Source organism: Ursus arctos, unplaced genomic scaffold, assembly GCF_023065955.2.
Source record: "Ursus arctos isolate Adak ecotype North America unplaced genomic scaffold, UrsArc2.0 scaffold_5, whole genome shotgun sequence".
Classification (NCBI taxonomy): Eukaryota; Metazoa; Chordata; class Mammalia; order Carnivora; family Ursidae; genus Ursus; species Ursus arctos.
The window spans coordinates 62,369,146-62,385,468 of record NW_026623067.1 but is presented as its reverse complement, the minus strand read 5'-3'; the positions used below and the strand labels follow the sequence as shown (position 1 = coordinate 62,385,468).

The 16,323-nt window shown below is 47.3% G+C and overlaps 1 protein-coding gene across 6 annotated transcripts in view; it reads left to right on the top strand.

Annotated features, from left to right (window-relative positions):
* The window catches only part of LHFPL2 (LHFPL tetraspan subfamily member 2), a 151,336-nt gene that overhangs the window by 15,496 nt on the left and 119,517 nt on the right, over positions 1–16,323 (top strand). For 4 of the 6 annotated variants that reach the window (XR_008957470.1, XM_026498737.4, XM_057307053.1 and 1 more), the window contains exon 2: positions 3–74. The exons of 1 other annotated variant lie outside the window; for it this stretch is intronic. The gene's annotated coding sequence lies outside the window, so the exon portion shown is untranslated. Of the gene's footprint in view, positions 1–2; positions 97–16,323 lie in introns of all 6 variants that reach the window. One more of the 6 variants, XM_057307052.1, reaches the window with a different exon arrangement.

Genomic DNA, 16,323 nt, shown 5'->3' with positions numbered 1-16,323 from the left:
AGGTCACCTGGGAAGTAGACTCTTGAATTCACAGCTGGCTTGTTTTTGCCTCTTGTTAAGGAGCACGCATACAGGTAAGGACCTGCTTGTGCTCAGGTAGGTTGTAGGCAAACTCCAGCCATGATGATGCGTTCTGATAACCACCCAAAGTTCTCATTCATTAGAAAGAAAATCCATATATATAGGGCAACATTTCCTGTAAGAAAGGTATGAAGTGGTCGTCTGCCCCTGCTGGGAATTGCGGGGTGAAGGTGTTTACTTGGCTGGTTTTCTCCTGGGCATTGCTGGCCTTCTCATTACTAACATTGTTTTCTTTGAGTGGAGCTCCCTTCCCCCGTCCATGTGAGTTGGTCTTTTAGGATTCTTTTTCTTCATTTAAGACCCAGCCCAAATTTCATATGTTATTTATCAGACTGTTGCAGCGAGAGGCTTTCTGGAGCCTAGCCTTCCCCCCAGCTTTACAGCAGAACCAGTCACCACCTCTCTGCTCACCCAGCACACTTGCTTGCCATATGAGCTGCACTACGGGTTCCTGCACAACTTCTCCCTCCAGTCTGTGACTTCCTTTGCTGCCATGTCCCACCTAGCATGTTTCCTGGCATGGAACAGACTTTCAATAAATGAATAAATACATCTGACTAGAAAAAAAACCCTTGTAACCTCAGCTAAAGTACGGTGACCAAAAAATCAGTGTATTTCTAAACCAAGTAAATGATTTGTAGAGTGCCTTTTTGGATTGATTCTATGCCTCTTTGCTCATATTATCATGCGTAATTGAGAATTTACCGTAATATATTAAGTCAATAGGAGTTTAAATAGACTCCTTATCCTTAAGTCAGGCATTTTCACGTCCTGGTCTTTCGGTGGAGTAATCAGTGGCGCTAGGTCACGGAGCACTAATGTGCTAACTGACAGCCTGTGGCCGTGAGCAGCCAGCCCTCTTGGCTGCCCTGGGAGAGGCCATTGTCAGCCAGACCCTGGGAGCCCTGCTCAGCCCTAGGATTGAACGTGTGTCTGAATGTGTAGGCAGTAAGGGAGCAAACAATAGACTTTCCCAATTTACAACCTAGAGGAAATATAAATGTTTCTGAGTGGTTTGAGCATTTGTTTTTTAAAACACAGTTGAGGTTTAAATAAGGTTAGCGAAAAGCTTTTAAATCAGTGCACCGCAGTCTTCCCCAAACTTCTCGGCAGGACGGTTTCTTTGAGATGTGGGCTGATTGGCTTGAGGCCATTTTGCTTCCTCATGGGGGTTGGGAGTAGCAGCCCCGGGCTGGTGGTTCACTGAATATTGAAACCAGCATGGCATCTGGGTCTTCACGGAGAAGAATATGGTCTTGAGTCTTTGCTTTTTTGCCTTCCTCTCCTGCTTGTTCATGAGCACTCGTGTCTGTCCTTCCCAGCTGTTTTGGTTAGGTGTGTGCAGCACTGAAGCAAAGAGAAAGGGGTTGTCTTCTGGTTTCTGCATTCCTAGTAGAGGTCCTGGCCTACAAGTCCCACGTAAAAGCAATCACATAACTGTGCTTTCTTTGCCCTGGTGCTGAGCCCCAGTTACACATCTGCGTGCGAGAATTTAGTGAAAGACAAGGCAGTACAAGAAATTTGACTCTCAGCTGACCCTATTCACGTTCTTAAAATTTCCTAGGGCTTGGGTAGCGTGAGGACTTGAGCTTTGCCCAGGAATTTCCAGTCTCCATGAAAGTCAGATTGTCTATCATACTTGAAAAATAAATTAAGGAAATAAATTGCAGTTTAAAAGCCCAGATGTTAAGATACCAGTGAGTTTTAGCTTTTCAGTAGGTTTTGGAATTTGAGGTATTATTGCCTATTGTGTGTTGCACTGTTCCTGCGGAAGCTGGGTGCAAGGTGGTGGCCCTGTGTCTGGTCTTCACACGGCCAAATCATGGGGCGTGCTTACAGTGGGTAAGGATCCACTCACTGAGCTTCTAGGAGATGCCAGATTCTCTACAAGTCTAATCGAGTTAGAAAACAAATGAGGTAGGTCAGGTCATCAAGTTCCTGAGCCAGTCCTCTTCCATGTGGGACATTCACACATGGGTACGCGTGCACACACTTCACTAGCATTCTCTGGTTGACTCTGGACCACCCCACATCGTTCTCATTAGCCCGAGAAGTGATAGAGTCCCCGCATTTTCTTAGAGCTTCTGAACTTTGTGTTTTGTGTGTCTGGGGGGAGGTGGTTTCTTATTTCATGAAATGTTGACTGTTCCTAAAGATGGGCTTGCTGGTGCCTCAGTAGAATTTGTATATCAGGGTGGGTGTGTGTGTATTTACTGTAGCTGTTTTGGAGTGTTGGCCTTGATCCAAAGACACTGTCCAGCATGGGCCCCTTGTGTCCGGGGTAGACATTTGGGAGCCATGAGAGCAAAGGCAGCTAGCGGACACAGCAGCTGTGCTCTGGTGTCGACACAGGCTCTGGTGTCGTGAGCATGCTGGTCTCTAACTGACCATGTCCTTCGCTGCCGAAATGGCAGGGAACCCAGACGGCAGCTGGTGATAGATACACACAAAAAATAAATGGCCCATCTCCCCTCAGGTGACTGTTTTTTTTTGTTTGTTTGTTTGTCAGTTGAAGCCTTTCTCTTTTCTTCTTCTTAAAGAAGCAGAGTCTCCAAAATAGGCTTTCACGTTTCATGGCAAAGCTGCGCCCAGGAATTGACATCTTGGGGAAGAGTTTGCTTTTTTCCCCCCATTTCCAGGGCACAGTCAGTGCATCATTTAGGAGCCACTTTGTCCTTCGATCAGGTCGCTTGTCAGCTGTGATTTGTTGTCTGGTTTGTCTTAACCACGATAGGAGTCTGTTCTTGATTTCAAAGATAACTTACAAGTACATGTTTCCAGGAAAACTTGCTTGTACATGGAAGCTCTTGGACTTCTGCTTTATGAAGGGACTGTTGTTTTGATCCCTGTCATGTCCTTTTCCAGTTAAGAAATGGCTGTTTCCTGTTCCTTAGCATCTTTTTACAATTATGGGGACCCGGCTGGGAAGGAGCCTTTGGATAACTAGTTAATAAAAGTAACTTTCCCAAATAGACAAGAGAGTGAAAGAATCTCCTCTTTCGTGTCTTTTAACGATGAAGAGTAAATACTCTGCATTTTAAATGGTTCCTTTTCTTTAGAATTTCTTACATGGAGCAGTTTCTGAGACTTCTGGAATCCTGTTCTCTCAGGTCCCTTCTTCAAAGCTGGAGGAAGCCCTGCATTGATGCTTATCTCTCCTCTCCTTTATGTCCTGAGGGCCGCGCCTGGTGCTCACCTCCCTGCCTTCCCCTCGCCTGCCTGGGGTTGCTACAGGGTGTCCTCCTCCCCTTTATGGTCACAAACTGGAAAAGGAAACAAATAGCCGGAGCTCCCATGGCAGCCCAGCAGGCTGGGGAAAATAGTCCTCATTCTCCTTGTTCTTGGGTTCAAAGTGCACTTCACATTTTATGGGGGTGATCAGCCCTCCCAAGGTGCTGGTTTGAGGGGGCCTGCATCTGAGCCTGGTGGACAATTAACCATGCTGACCTCTTCCTTTTGCCTTCGCCTTTCTGGCTGAGTTGACATTAATGCTCTGAGCGAGAAGGGGCTGCTGCTCCTTTGAGCGGAGCACCAGGCAGGGGTGGAGAAACATCTGATCTTGTTCAAAGGGGCTGTCTCTGAAGCATGAAGATTGAACTGATGGTGACCCCACCCTGGGGGAAGGAGAAGCGCCCTCTGGAGAACGGCCCGGATAAAGGAGCTGTCAATTACTAATCCCATTGGCTTGTGGGTCTTCAGGGTCTTACATTTGTTTAAAAGAGAGAGAATTGGGGTTGAAGGTAATAAAATAGGCCTTAAATTAGAGGAGCAGGGGGTCATTTCATCTAATTTTGTGGTTGTTACTGAGGAATAAAAGGCAGAGGAGATAATTTCATTAGCCCCTTTGAGGTCTTTATCACGGTGAGTTGGCATCTGGGGATGGAGCAGGGCCTCGTGGGTGCTGGCCTTTTCCGTCCCAGGGAGCCTGCAGCTGCGTTTCTGTGGCCCCAGGGGGAGGGCCTGGGGAAGCACAGTCACCATTCCGGGCACCATGGCCAGGAACAGAGTTTCTCCTGCTCTGCGTGAGTTGGTGACTTAAAGCAGTTGATCCGTGGCCCGGCATACCTGTCTGCCAGGTACTCGGGAGCGTGACATTCACCTGGAGAGAAAGGAATCCACCAGACAAGAGCGCTCCTTTAGAATCGGAATCGTGTCTTTCACTTCTGAGGAAGGCTGCCAGTCACCTGTTGACGTGATTTATTTGGGGCATGGTGGTCATCACATTCCTTTGAGCTGAGCAGCGTTCAAAGTGTTAAATCTTACGGTGGGAAGTTGGCAGGGAGGTGTGCCCTCTGTTTGCTTGTTCTGTTCCATATGTTCACGTCTACTACTTCCTAGAGCCCTGCTCGGTAGACACGTACTCCTACCCATGTGGCTAGAGAGTGAGGCGGAGAGAGGTTCTGGGACGTGGTCATGGTCTCCCAGGAGGGCAGTAGGGGAGTTGGGATTCTATCCTGGACTTTTAACTTTCAGATTAGATTCTCTGTGATCATTAATGAAGAAACGGGGGAAAGAGGAGGAGGAGAATGATAAAGATTCTTCCAAGAGAAGAAAAAAGTAGTGGTTACTAGATAGTTCTCTGCACCAGCCACCAGCTGGCACCCTTCCCCAAGGCAGCCTGGTTTCTTTCTGAAGGGGAAGCAAAGTGACCAGGGTGGGCAGGGCAGGGCGGGGTGGCAGTGGGGAGATTGGGAGGATGAGGAGGGTGATTTGTGTGTCTGACATAGTCATAAAGTGTTGAGTCCCTTCTGGAATGCCCATGCATATGAACAGGAAGGACAGTGACATCAGGTGCTGACAGCACTGCTGCTTGCTGCTTTGTTTCTGGGGCCCAGGTCTTCCCGTAGCCATCTTCATTCATACTCTTACTGTCTCCTGTCTGATTGCTTGCTTCTCTCCAGCTTCTCTCTCTCTACTGCATACATTTCTGTCGAGAATTTACGAACTTAGCCCTGAGAAACAAAACTTCTGTTACAATGTGCTAACAAAAACCTTAACCCCTGTGAAGTGCATTTAATCATGGATTCAGTATGTAGAATTCTTATCAAAATCTATTCCCCCCCCTTGATTCAGGAGCTCATATTTCCCCCTATAAAGTGATAATGGAAACTGGAGGCATCTCCCTTTCTGCTGATGTGGTGCTCTTGGGAACTCCCCAAAAGTAAAGCTCCAGCCAAGTGTTTTCCTGAAATGTTAGCTGAGGGTGATTTTTTTGGGGGGGTGGGGGGAAGTTTCACTTGTTGCCCTAATGCGTCTCCACCTTCTGTTCAAGAAATCTTCACCCTGCAGTACTTAGAGGCAAGAGTCGTCTTGCCTTGGCCGTGTGCTCTTCCTTTCCTTCATTACAGCGGCTGATCAGAAGTTGGCTGTACTTCAGTGCCTCTTAAAAGCTTTTCTCCCTGGCTGTGTCCAGGAAGTTGAAGTGCAGTGTCAGAAATGATGTGAGTTGATGAAGAAGAAATAAACAAACCCAGGCGACATGCGAGGAAGCCCTGGCAGCCCTGCTCCTGTTTTTCTGTAGTTTTGATCTGAAGGAAGCAGATTTCCTCTGTGTGGAGGAATGGGGCTGTGAGGGTCCTTGTGCCAAGGAGCCTGAGATGTGCATGCCAGTAGGCCTTCTAGCGTAGGGCTCCACATAGTCGAATCCACTCTGGGATGAAAACGAGTCATTTATGCTTGGCAGAATGGAGATAAGTCACACGTCTGCAGCCTGAGCTATATGTACATGGAGTAAAAATAGCATGTGTTCAGGGAAGCAGAACATTCCAGAATGCTTCAGTCCCCTCTTGGCAGGAAAGCAGGGAGTGCAGAATAGGAGAGCTGGAAGGGACTTAAAAGAGCTTGTCCAAGTCCTTTGATTTCAGTTAAACGCAACAAATGACTTGCCCGAAAGCCCATGGGGGCAGGGGCCCTTGTCTGTCATGCCCATTCACCTTTATAACTTTGGTCCCTGGCACGTAGTAGGTGCTTACTGTGCACTTTGCAGGTGAATGAACGAAAGAAGTGAAGATAGGAAATCTTCCTGTCTTCACTGACTCCTCGTCGAGTGCTCTCTGAGGTATTTTTATAAGCTGAAAAAAGTGTAAGAAGTGGTGCCAAGTAGCTTGTATGTAGTTTATTGTGATTACACGTAGATAAGAAAATCGAGACGTGGTGAGATTAAACAGATTGCTTCATGTTGGTGGTGAAGTCAGGGGAAAGATAGGCCTTGGGGGTGGGCAGGAGGAAGGACTGCCATATTGTGTGTGTGAGTGGTGCCCTGTGGAGTTGCACAGAGCCCGGGCTGTGGAGAGGTGATGGCCCCCCTCGTAGCCTCCCTGGAGAAATCCAGACGCCTGTGGAACAAACAGGCTTGAAGTGGCCCTTCCACCCAGGAACAGTACCGGCAACTGGGGGCCCATCCTCCTCCTGTGGCCCTGTGCCTTCCTTTTCAGAGGGATGTGCTCCTTGGGACTCGGGGAACTTTTCAGTCTACTGTGGAAGTGCACGTGTACAAGATGGCGTGGATGTGACCGGGGTACTGCAGTGATGGGAGGAGGACTCAGGTCTCTGTACTGACAGACACCATGAGCCAGCAAATCAGGGTCGCTGCCACTGCCCAAGCGCATTTTGCAGACTGCACCGCTGGCTGCTGTCACCGGCCGCAAGCACGTAAACTATGTCCCTGCAGTGTGCTGGACTGAGGAACTCACGTGGGAAGCCACGCTGCCGCTTGCAGGCCCGTAAGGCAAGGCAGTGCTGTTTGTCTCTCTCCCTGTGACCTTCCCAGTTAACTCACAAAAAAAGATTGACCATTACATGGTTTTAAAATTTAGAATAGCTACAGGAGGTTAATTCAAGATTAAAAGTTGCCAAAGAGTGGGTACCTGGTTGGCTCAGTCGGTAAAGCACGCCACTCTTGATCTCGGGAGTTGTGAGTTCAAGCCCCATGGTGGGGAGTAGGGTTTACTTAATAATAAAAAAATTTTTTTTACGTTACCAAAGAGAATTTGTAAGGTCAGGAATTTTTGTTTAAATTCACAAATACTGAGTGAGGACATGCTGTTGTTTGCTGCTTGGTGAGTTTCATGTACCTGATGAACCTGGTCCATCTGCCCATCATCCCATCCTTCTAGCCTGGATGGAGGTATATGTGTCTCTTTAAATTGACCTTTGGGCTTCACTGTGTGGCCTTGATGTCCAGGGGTGAGTGTGCTTCCTCTGGAACCCTGGGCAACTTGACCACTTTCATGTGGAGTTTTCTCTGCCTCCTCAGGGAGAGGGAACACTGTTCTGTCTGGAAGTTCCTTCTCCCTGATGGCCCTTTCACTGGTTCACCTGACTTTGCTGATAGTGACTTCCTGTGATGTCTTCTTGCTTCTCTCCAGGAAATAAGCGGCGGCAGACATCCCATCTCCCGGTGGGTCATGAGGTGAGCCGTAGTCTAACCCTGATTGATGACACAGAAGCAGTCAGCTGGGTTAGCGGCTTCTGTTCCGTATTAAAGCACACAGGCCTTACTGATCTAGAGCTGGCAGGTGTGCTGTAGACCAGAGGTGGGTCTGAGCTGGTCTCCATAGCAGGATGAAGAATGAGTACCATTGGCTAGATTATTAGAGTTTGAATAAAAGACCAAGCTCCATTTTGCACAGTGGCATTAACTGTTACTTTGTTTTTTGGTGAAAATAGGCTTTGGGACGTGATTGTAGTGGTAGTGTCCTCAGTCTGGTGTTCGAACTTCTCATTTGGGCTGTTGTTCCACACCCATGAAGTTATTCTTGAGCCTGTCCTCGCGTGCAGTGCCCGCATGGGGCTTTGCAAGTCAATGGGAAATGTTTTACTTGAACTGAAAATATTCTGTGTGCAAAACCATGCAAATTAGAAACAAATTCAGTTTTTAATACTACATATATGTTGACAAAAACAGCTTATTTGGAATATCTAGTTTCTTGAAGTCATTTACATGTGGGGAATACCTGATAATTCTCTTCAGGATTCTTAAAAGTATAAGCAAATGTGTGGTGGGAATGCCTGACTCCCCAGCTGTGAGCCCTCAGCACTTACGAAGGGTAATTTAGAAAGCAGACCTTCTAGTGGAGAAGTGTGGTGGCATTGCCTGTTCATGAAGGCATACTTTTTATTTCTTTACTTATTTTATTGCATGTGGCATAGTTTCATTTCAGTAGTTCTCTTTTATCTTTTTTAAAGCAATCTATGGGGGTCTGTAACCACAGTGGCAGAAAGGAAGTTAATGGAGGTTTATATGGTAGCGTTCATGTTTACAAAATTAAATGCTCAAATGTGATGGAATTGTATATTCATAGGATTCTCGTTTATACGGGTTAAATTTTAATAAGTTAAAAGATTGGTTCATATTCATGATTTTGATTACTCCCCGAATAAGGTATAAATCATGTAAGTATAGTTTTATAGAGAGTAGGAGTGTAAGAATCAAAGTCTGTGGTTATTTTGCAAGTATCTTGCTCTTGGTTTTACAATTCAGAGAACTTTAAAATTCGGAGAAGTTGTTAATACGCCCTGCCTGTCTGCTCTTCCATTTATTCCTTCTGTATTTTTTCTAGCTGATCACCTCCCCCTGCTGTGCTCTTTCCTAGGAACCAAGATTAAATCCCTGATCTCCACCCCAGTTTAATCAACCTCTGTTGGTAACACCTGGACCGTAGGGTCTTCATGAAAGGACTGAGTTTTTCCTCCAGTCTGGCCAGGTCCCAAGGATGTCTTGGTCCTTGTCTTCTGGTCCTTAAAACTGGAGCCCAGTTGTACTGAACAAGCAGCCCAGCTCACGCTGAAACTAAGCAATATGCATTTTCTATAGCCTCAAATGGGAATGATTAAATACACAGGCTTGGATTTTGTTTGCTGATTATGCAGTCTAAGTATTTTACCATTTAATAAACATTAGAGAGCTATTATGTATCAGGCTCTTGGGAGAAGAGAATGTTTGGGAGACAGCCCTTTTCAGCCCCGTTTTAGTGCTGGGGCCGAGTCCAGGGCTGGGGCTGGACTGAGTGGGTGTTTGGGCGGGTTTTGTGGTGGCGAAGGCCTAGCCTTGCATCAAGGAGGCTTGGGTTCCAGTCTCTGCTCTCCACATCCAGGCTCTGTGATGTTAGGCAAGTTACTAATCTTCCTAGGGCTTAGCTTCCTTCTCTGTAAAAGGGGGATAATCTTACCCACTTCTGGAGTTAAGAGAATTAACTGAGATGACCTAGGTAAGGCATACCTAGTAGGTAGGGATCATAATTGCTACGATAGAAGCAAGTCTGCCTGAGTAATCCAGGAGTTTCTGAAAGTTTCTTCTGAATTGTCGCCCCCCCCCCCCCCCCCCCCCCCCGGTGCTCAAAGCATGTGTGTAGCTGGTGGTGTTGTGAGGGCTGTCGTGCCTTCTCCACACAGTTGCCGCTGTTTCCGTATCAGAGCCTGCTGGAGTCGGAGTTTCCTGGCGCTCAGGGCCTGTGTTTACCCTTTATCCGCAGCACACAGCTTCTGGACACGGGCATTTCCCAGGGCTTCCTTTGCCTTTACGATCAGAGGCGTTCTAGAGTGTGTATTTGACGAGAGGTAAAATTAATAGTCATTTAGAAATTAAATTAGCCCTGTGGCAGATTGGTTTGAGAGTCTGTGTCTGTTGGGAGGAATGCCTACCCCGTGAGGGCCATGCCCAGCGGCCATCTGCTCCGTGGGACAGCTGAGGTTCGACCTCCTGGGGTAAAATGTTAGTTGGAAAGGAGGATGCAAAGCCAAAAATTGTATAGAAAGTGTTTATGTTTGTCTTGGGAGAATGGCAACATATCACACACCATTAACGGGCCTGGCCTGCTAATAGTCTGCTGCTGCCGGTTGCACCAGCCCAGCGATGTAATTTATTTCACTGAGGGAATTGTGGTTTTATGTGCCATGTAGTGGTGTCATTGAAACCTTGTTTTAAGAGGAAAACAGCAATTAATGTTTGAAATAGGAAGTAGCTTTACAAATGTGTGGTGGAAGAGACCCAATAAAAATGACGATCCGGAGTTCCCCAAAGGTGAACCTAGGAGTTCATAAAAGGTCTTCTGTGTGGTAAGTGGATGGCTATTGATGTATAGGCCGAAAGCGGGGTAGGACTGGCACGGCCAGAGCCGGCAGCGTGAGCGCGCGCCACCGCGGGGAGGAAAGCGGCTCCTGGGCGCGCAGGCGGGTCTCCGTGGTGTCCGAGCCACACGTGGCGGAGGGCGGGGGTGTGTTTGGCCAGCTTGGGCCGCGTCTGCCTCAGGGCTGCCGTGGTCCTGCTGGAAGGTGACAGATGTGCAGGCCCCTCCCACGCTGCACAGGGGGCTGGAAGAGGAGCTGTGACTCCGTGGCGGGGTTTGCTTACGCCCCCCATCAACATCCAGCCCAGGATCTTGAGAAATGAAGGAGCAGGGCATACGGGAGCCACGGAGTACTGAAGCCCCGAATGTTTAATTTTTTGTTGTCTTTAGTGTTCCTGGATGGCTCGGTCACCTAAAGTAAAAGGAACTCTTAAAAATGAAGGGAAAGAATGATTTCCTGAGAATTGGGATTTTTGACTCAGGAGAACGCTTTTTTAAATGGAGGTATTCCCGTGGCGCTGCTGCGTGTGTGCATTGGACCGCGAGGAAGTCCGCGGGGAAGATGGTGAGGCCTCTACCAGGGGTCTGCTCAGCCGTGTGCTCCAGTAGAGTGGGTGCCTCCCAGGAGGGCTGCCCAGCCTTGGGGCGCTTGACGTCTTGTGGGGACAGTTCCTTGTTCCTGGGCTGCGCTGTGTGCGATGTAGGCTGGTGAGCAGCGGCCCCGGAACGCCCCCGCCCCCCAGACGTGGGCAGCCCGCGGGGGCGGGGCGGCCGGTCTTGGCTGAGAACCGCTGCTGTAGCCTGCGTGCCCGGAGGTGCTTTCCATCGGTGGTTCCCTCAGGTGATCACAGGTCAGGGTCCTCTCACACGTCTCTTGCCTTTATGAGAACGATGCAGTGAGTAAGAGAAAATACAATAGCGAGTGTACAGCGCGAGGGATGCCTCAGACGCGAGGAGTATAAAGCGGTTTAGGGATTTACTTCTCAAGGGAAGGCAGCCTCAGTGAAATCTCTCCTGGAAGTTTCTAAAGGCACGGAGCTGGAGAGAGAAAAGCAATTGGTCCAGTTACACAAATCTCTGCCTTGTCAGGTCAGGATTTCTTGGTAATAATAGGGCTCATGGCCAATTTCTCAACCTCAGGTCTGTTTACCAAGTGTGGATAATGCTATCGGGCTGTTTCCCTGCTGTTTTTGATCAGGTTTTTGAAAAGCAATCACTCCCGTTCTTTTTTTGTCAGGCTCAGCCCCTGAAACAAGCGATTCTGAATGTTCACATCCAGGCTCAAGTGCAAATTACCTTTACCTCAGGGTCTTTGAATTATGTTTTATACAAGGTGGCTGGGGAGCTTCTAGACCTGAAAGCAAGGTCCACCTCCTTGAGTCTAGGTGGGCTTATCTCTACTCTGACCAGTAAAGTATGACAGACGGTGTCATCGTGTGGCCTCCGAGGCTAGGTCATAGAAGGCCGTGAGGTTTCTGGCTTGTTTGCAGGAACGCTGCTTTTCCAGCCCTGAGCTGCCATTGAAGAGGTCTGCCTTGTAGCCCTTGTGGCAGGTGATGCCGTGGACAGTCTTAGCTGAACCCAGCTTTCCATCCATCCCCACTGAAATGTGCATGAAGCCACCTCGATTCTGCAGACTAGCCCACCCGCCCACCATGTGCCACCCCTGACATTGTCCCGTGAACAGAAGCATCACCCAGACTGTTCCTTGTCCACATTCCTGACCCACAAAATGTGAGACACTATAAAAAGTTGTCGTAAAGAAACATATCAACCATTCGTCTAATGCGCTACTGAAAAACTTGTTCTGAAAGCTTCTTGAGATAATGGTTTGTTGCTCTTGCTAAAGAACTTTTTCAGGGTAATCATGACCATGTTTTGCCTCACCCTGCTGGCTGATGGACATTAATGCCTCTCTGGCATAGACTTACTAAACTGTTACCAAATGTTTTAATAAATGCCGCTTAATAATACCTATTCAACAAATGGGAAGTTGCTCTGGTTTCACCTGGAGGTAGGCTCAGAGCCTTTGCCTTCATTTGGTTCCTTATTCCAGATTATTGCTCTGATGTCCCAAGGCCCAAAGAAGTGTGCACTTTGAAGGAGCTTTTCAGTTCTTAGAAGATTAGATCAGTTTGTCCTGAATCCTGTCTTGGGGTTGTAGACACTCTAAAAGGTATCTTTCCTAGCGATAAACAGCATTAAAGTGTAAGTTGTAAAAATTGCATTTTTGGTGTATGACGGAATATCCTTTATGTTTACCTGGCTAGGGAGGAGAGGTATATAATTATTTGAACTCATCCCTTTCTTGCAAGAGAGCTAATAGTGTCCTTGTGAATGTGAAGTGCCTGATACTTTTAAGAAAGCCTGAAAATAACATAGCAATCATCATCAGGAGACTTGACACTTCACATTTTGAGGCCCGCAAAGGGAGCTCTCCCAGAAGCCAGCATGTGCTTCAAGAAAACCAGAATTAGCAGCCCATGTGCCGGGGTGGCTTCTCCTGAATTAGGGCAGGTGGGCTGATGAAGCTGCCTCTTCGAAGATGAGTGCCGGAAACGAACAAGTCCAGGTTGTTAGCGATGTGGACCTCCAGGGATGTCGCTGTGCATGCTGATGTCAGCGAGAAGAGGCAGGCTAATAGGAAGTATTGGTGGAGGTGAGATGGAAGGAGAGCTATGGTTGTCTTCTGCCAAGGCTGTGAAAGACTGTAAATGAGACCTCCCTAGGGGGAGCTGGGCGGGTCACCACATCCTCTTCCCTTTTAGCATCCTTTCCTGTTCTCTTTGGGACTTGTCAGTATGCATACCAGGGATTAGGGGAGCTGATCATCTTCTGGCATGGTTTTCTGAAATCTGGATGGGATTGCTTTGGAATTCTTGCCAAAATCCCTTTCTGGCTTTGTGATTTCTGCGTAAAATGTCCTCAGAAGCAATCCATTGTTAGAGTAGTTACAAAGGAAGCCTGGGGAAGGAGGTTTGGATTTGCCAAGGAAATGGAAGAAGGGGAAAGAGAGTAGAGGGCAGAATGAAGGAGGAGGACAAGGGGGAGGAGTGGCGAGCAGGTGGTGTTGGAGACGGTGTAGCTATGTGGCAGATGTTCCAGGTCTGAGGAGCATAAGCATCATGGGGCACGTCGAATCCCACATCCTAACCCCAGCTTTGCAGAGGTAAGCCTCTCTCTGTAGTCAGCTAGGGGCGTTGCCTCTGGGTGGTCTCCCCCTGCTGGCGCCCCATCTGATGGTAGAGAAGGGAGGGCAGCCTGAGGAAGGAGTGTGAGTGTTCTATTTCTCATGTATCCATCAGCTGGACCTTCTTGGCTGTCTTTATTTTTGAAGCCAAATGAGTGGTGCCCTTGTCAGAATATGGGTTCTTATTGTAGCAAGCAGGTTTTGAATCCAAAGTCAGTGTTTTGTTCTGGGACAGTCTGAGTTCTCTTAGATGAGGCTGAACACAGCCGAGGGCTTTTCCCCATACTCCCATCAGGAGGTCAGATTTGTAGAATGATGGTTGTCTGGCAGGTCCTAAGTTAATTTGAAATCTTGAAGCTTAGAGTTTATGAAAGGACGGATTAAGAATGCCTACCATATATGGATTTGTTTTCAGAAAACAGTTCTCTGTTAACTGCTGAGTCCTGATGGCTTCTCAGAAGTTTGGATTGTTTTAGTCTAATTACCAGTTGAACAATGCAGGAAAAGGGAGGAAATCTGGTGTGTGTCTTCCCTTTGTCTCTCATTTCTTTATCTTCCTTTGCTTTCTGACAGGCATTTCTTGTTTAAATTTCCTTGATGTCCTTTTGATTTCCTTTTCTGTTTACTATAATGGTTCTCAACTGGGGCAAGGTTGACTCCTGTCCTCTCCCCCTCTCTCCTCCATGTACCAGGGGTGTTTGGATCTGGGAGGGGATTAGTCTGCCCTAAGGCTTTACAGGAATAGGAACCAGGGATCCTAAATGCCTGCATAGGAAGCACTCCTGAGGTGTTGATACTGCCCATGTTGTAGATGGAAGGTGAAGGCTCTCCTGCAAATCATGTTGGAGAAAGAGTCTTGAACTTGCATTTATAAGCTGTGACTAAAAATAGAGTGGTTAAAAGCCCAGGCTTTGAGGCCAGACTGCCAGGGTTGAAACCAGCTCTGACATTTACAGCTGAGTGCTCTTTGGAAAGTTAGACTCTTGCTTTGGTCCTGTCACCTGTGAATTGGGATCATTATTTTTGTGACGATCAAATGGGTCAGCACTTGGTATATTTTAAGTATATTCAATAATTACATCTTTCTGATAAAGTATCACTCTAACGGGTCCCAAGATCATCTCCCTATGCCTGAATCTTTTAGTCCTTTTTTTTCTTTTTCTAAATATGAGCTATATTGATGCTTGTATTTTTATATTTGTAGAGGCAATATAGATTTCACCACAATTTTAAGTTCAAATATAACAAAATAATTTTAGAGTATTTCTTAAAGACTTCCAATAAAATGGGTAGAGTCTTGCAGTCGAAAACAATAGGTTTATGTGCCAGACACTGTGAGAAGCACTGATTTGGGACTGCTTTTCTAATATTAGAGGTGGACTTCAAAAGTAGATTCTTTTCTCTGTAAAATGAATGGGCTTTACCCAGATGCACAGAGGATGGAGCTTTCTTGCTATCTCCCACCCTCCTGAGACCCAGGGGAGATGTGAAGAGACTCCCTGGCCAAAGAAGGTGGATATAGTTGTACCAGTAGCATTTCCCTGTAGGAGCCTGCTTCCTAAGGGGCCGGCTGGAAGTACTCCCAATTCTGTTCCAAGTGCCCAGGCACACCAGTCCCATTCTCCCAGGGGCATTGACGGTGACCAGACCAGATTCAGGGTCAGGACTGTTCAGGTGTATTTTACCCACAGAGGCTTTTAAAGTGTAGAGCTAAACCTTGTCATCTGCTAATGTTTCAGACATAGCATGGGCACCCAAATCAACATGGGTCAGCAAGCCTTATTTCTAAGGTCTGTTCTGCAACTTGTGTGGGCTCCTGTCTAGTGTCTCATGATCAAGCAAAGAAAGTGTTGTTATGCAGTGGCATTTGCTTCGGGTGCCCTCGATCCCAGGGAGGATCTGACAAAGGCAGAGTCTCTCTGACAAAGGCTCTCTGACAAAGGCAGCTGACCAGGGCTCTCTGACAAAGGCAGCTGTTTACTCCTTGCAGTTATCTTCCGAGTAATCCATTAACGGTGATGTTAATGTCCCGGTCGTGCATCTGATGAAACTGAGTCACTGGTTCCATAAACTTTCCCAGGATCATCCTAAAGCCAATAAGTAGTACAACTGGGTTTTTAACCACAGCTCTGCTTGAGCCAAAGCCAATTTTAAATCACTACCCTGGCCTTTCTGTTAGTATGAAGTAGATATGGGTAGTCCATTTGGAATGGATTAAAAAATTTGCAACTGAGAGTAACAAGCACTAAGGATGGAAATCACTGAAAACAGGAGGTTGACTTCATGCTAACAGAAGAGAGTAATAATTAGCATCTGTTTTATGCCAGGCATTGCACATTACTTAGCATATTTAATCTTCATAACCTTCCTGTGGAGTCTTAGACCCATTTAAGAGATGAGGCAATAGAAGCTCAGTGAATATAAGTCAACTTGTGTAAATAACACAAGTAGTAGGTGGGAGGAGGACTGTGAATCCTTTTTTCCCCCATGCCATGCTGTGACGAGTCTGGGAAGGCTTCTTCCCAGGTCTGGTTACTCTGTTTGCCTCTAGGGTATATCAGATAATTCTGGATTGGTGCATGTTTTAAGCCTGTCATTATTTTATAGAACCAACTGCCTTTATGCTGCATACATTTCTTACCTGGGAAACTTGCCCATGGCTAACGAGAGAACTAGTCCACAACGGAGGTAGAAGGCTGGCAAAGGAGACATTGACCTCCAAGTAGAAGGTTCCATGGATTTGGCCTCCTTCCTATGGCCTCTGCTCCTCAGAACCTGGAAAAGGGCTTATGGAGGTTGGCATTTTCACCAGCAAGCGCGTCCTTGCACAAACTGCTCACTCCACAGAGCTTCCCCATCCTTGCTGTGTTTTACCTGCCAGGAGGACTTCAAGATGCCAGGTGTGTGCATGGTGCCGCTCCCAGGGGAGGAGAGGCTGGGACGAATCTGTATGTCCTTGAGCAGTTAGTGGATCCCACATGCACA